We start from the raw sequence: 3603 nt of genomic DNA on the forward strand, positions 1-3603 counted from the left end.
TGAATTGTAGTATTTTACTTACTAAGATCACTGCATAAAGAGGTCTTTGCAACTCTTAGTACCACAAAAGTCAAAGTAAACTTTGTCATCTCTGCTGTATCCAATGCAGCATACAGAGAGACGAGACGACGAGGCTCCGGTTACATCAGTGTAAAAACGAGCTAATAAATAGATAAAAGAAGGGAGAAGAAAATAAATAAATATACGCTTAAGAGTTACAATTAGAATTTACAATTTATAATTTGGAGTGGTTTAAAGTGACCAGTGTAGCAGCTTGTAAACCCAGAGCAAAAAAGATTGTCCATAGAGCAGCAGTGGTTTACACACCAGAGGTAGTGGTGTGTAAAGTGCAAAAGAGTCAGTTAACAGATTGTGTGAGTGTGTGTGGTGAGGGGGAGAGGGAGGTCTGGTTCAAAAGGGACTGCAAAGATATTAGAAACAGGGGTATATCAGTACAGTTTTATACAAATCAATCGAACCACAAAACAACAGCTAATGCAGGTGTTTGAGAATGAATGTGGAGTTTTTGTAGAGTTCAGAGGGACTTTTTGCCACTGTGCTTCTCTAGCTGCACAGTAGTACACTGCACTGTGCTCATGTTGTGTCACTTTGACTATCAGAGAGCCATTTTTTGCTGTATCCCCACTCAAATCTCCTGTAAAATCAAAATGATCTTTATATTGGTCTTGGTCAAATGTGAAAGCTTGGAAGTTTAAAAACCCAATGAGTTTCATAGCTGTTTCTCCGGGTGGCTGCTGGTACCAGAGCATCACCCTGTAGTCAGTCTTTTCATGGCTGCAGAAAATCTCAACTCTGGATCCAACATTTGTGATGAACTCAGAGGGAGTCTGACCAACCTCTACACCCAGACAGACACCTGAATAGAGAATAAAAAATTGCATTTAAAGAAAGGGAGATTAGACATTTAAGGAAAGAAATTCCACTTTCTGAAGGGCTTATTGTGTGCAAACAAGGCATTATTACCTGTCAGGCACCAGAAGAAGAGATGATGAATCATGCTGACACTTTGCTGATAAAGATGTTTAAGATTTTTAGGGATTTAAATTACTATGATTTGATGTCAAACCCCCACTGATCTTTCTTAAAGTTTAAAAGTAAAGTGAAGTAAAACACTATACTGGCTGGGATCTAACCAAGAGGTGGGAGGAGTAGCTTCAGTTTAAAACATCCACTTTTATTAATGGTTCTGTTTTGTTTCAAGGGGAGGGGCTTTCCTTTCATTGTGCATAGATAGCTGCACAGTACTATACTGCATTGTGCTCAGGTGCTTTTAGATCAACAATAAACTGAGATGCGTTCTTTTCTTTCTCTGCTCTCAAATCTCCAGTAATATTGAAGTGTTTCTCTAACAGTTCCTCATTGTCTTTGGACTATAGCAGCAATGTATTTCAGAGCTTGGTCTTCTGTAGCATGAGCATGTAGTTGGATTTTCCACGGCTGCAGACCAGCTAGGTCTGTCTCATACTGTTCTGAAAAATTTCAGAGGTGCTTGGTGAACTTCCTTACTAGACCCCCACCATCTGTACTGTGTGAGTGTGAGACATGTTAAAATCCAGTGGCACGAAGGCATTATACAATAAAATAATGTGATTAATACATAAATAAAAGAAATTCCTATACAGAGGCTACAGGTATTACTTCAGTTACTTCACAGTAAGGAATTATTAATGTGATGTAATGAGGACTTGAGCAATCATAGTGAGACTACAATGAGATATAGCACCTATTTCAAATTTTTAAGCCTGCTACTGTTTATAATGGTAGGTGAAAGTTAAAGGCTTTGCTTCACAGCAAGGATCTCCTATTCATGATTGTAATCACAAGATCAATGTTGGTTAGAATACAGGTGCAGGTGGTAAGTGATAAAAATTGGTAGTGAGGAGGTTTTTGTATTGTGGATCAGTGACATGTAGCACTGTGGAATCTAGCAGCACAGAAGTACACAGCACTGCTGTTCATGAAGAGCTCTTTAATTATCAGTGTGCAGGTCTGGTCTTTATTTGCATTCCCACCAATTGTCACAGTCACTCCAGGCTCTACAGATGAGCTTGTTCCAACATGTATCCCAGGAACTGCAGTTGGCCGGTTTTTGTTTGCTTGTACCAGAGGATTTGATTATAGGTGTCTATACTGTGTGAACAGGTGATCTCAGCTGTTTCTTCTAGATTTTTATACATATCAGCTGGATTCTGGTGGACTTGGTCACTGAGTGATGAACCTGTGAAAAATATCAATGAAAACATCACAAAAAATGACAACAAGGAATATGAGAGTGAATGTTGGAAAATGGAAAAGTTAAAGTGCATTACCTGACACCAGGATGATGTTAAAGCTTATGCAGAAGAAAGTGATCATCATGTTGTGTTGCATGACTGACATTCATGAACATTATGTCTTCTGCACATTCAGTCTGCTGATCATTCACGTGTAATTTTTGGGTAAACCCTCCCATCAGGAAATCGGCAGTGATGCAGTGGATTCTGAAGAGCCACTGCACTACAGACATGCTGCCACCTTATGACAGGACTTCAAATAGCAAAGACCTAAACTGAACAGAGATGTGTAACACAAATCATAATGTGGATGGTTATTTCATTAGGACTGTGCAAGCTCCCTGTAGTGGTTCTAATCTGTGGTTATACACTTGTGACCATGTTAGAAGGTAAAGACTCTACAATAATAATAAGATCATGTCCCAGTGTAATAAAACTATCACATTGGTACAAACACCAAATCAAGTTTAAAGAGAACTAGCAACTATTTCTTCCGTTTGGCAACAAACAGCATTTTGATGCAGCACTACTTCAGGCAGATGTTCTGCAAAACAGTCATTTTTCCTATTGGTTAACATGATGAACAAGTACACAGTCATAATTGTTTTAAAATTTCTCAGATTATTTTGAAATATAATTTTTTGAATGTAATTATTAAGAAATATAATGTTTGACATGCTACAGCTTTAATCAGCTTTAATCAGCTTGTTAATTTTGCAGACAGTTTTTCTCATCATCAGTTCATTGATACATTTAATTCAAGAGAACAGAAATGATGATGGAAACAACAAGTTTAAAGGCTTCATGTTTGATGTCAAACATGTTCATTCATATCCAACATGAAGGTGGTCTGTGGGGGGAGGTGCAGTCTTATTATGTCCTCTTTCATTTGCACTGATATCGCTTTAGATTTTATACTGAATTGTGAGTTTGAAGCTACTAAATACAGTTCAACACTTTGACTAAACAGGCTGGCATAGCCATGAAACTACTTCTCAGTCAACTACTCAGTGAAGTATTGAAAATGGGAGACTGTTCAAAGCTGTAGTTCATAAACATTTAAAGCAGTGCTTGCGTTAAATCCATTTAATTAAAGTTGAAAGTCAGCACTTTGATCACATCTTATTTGTGTGTGTTTAATTTAAAGTCCACTGGTGATTTACAGAGACAAAATTACAAAAATTGTGCGAAATAATTCTGAATATTCAAGCGTCAACTGAATATTTTATTGTTTATTCTTTCCTATTTAACTTTATCCATATTTTCTGTTCTGCTAATCTTCACTGTTTCACTGTTGGTCATGTCAAGA

Source organism: Haplochromis burtoni, unplaced genomic scaffold (genome assembly GCF_018398535.1).
Source record: "Haplochromis burtoni strain Fernald_Lab_line unplaced genomic scaffold, NCSU_Asbu1 Contig_393, whole genome shotgun sequence".
In the NCBI taxonomy this organism is placed as follows: domain Eukaryota; kingdom Metazoa; phylum Chordata; class Actinopteri; order Cichliformes; family Cichlidae; genus Haplochromis; species Haplochromis burtoni.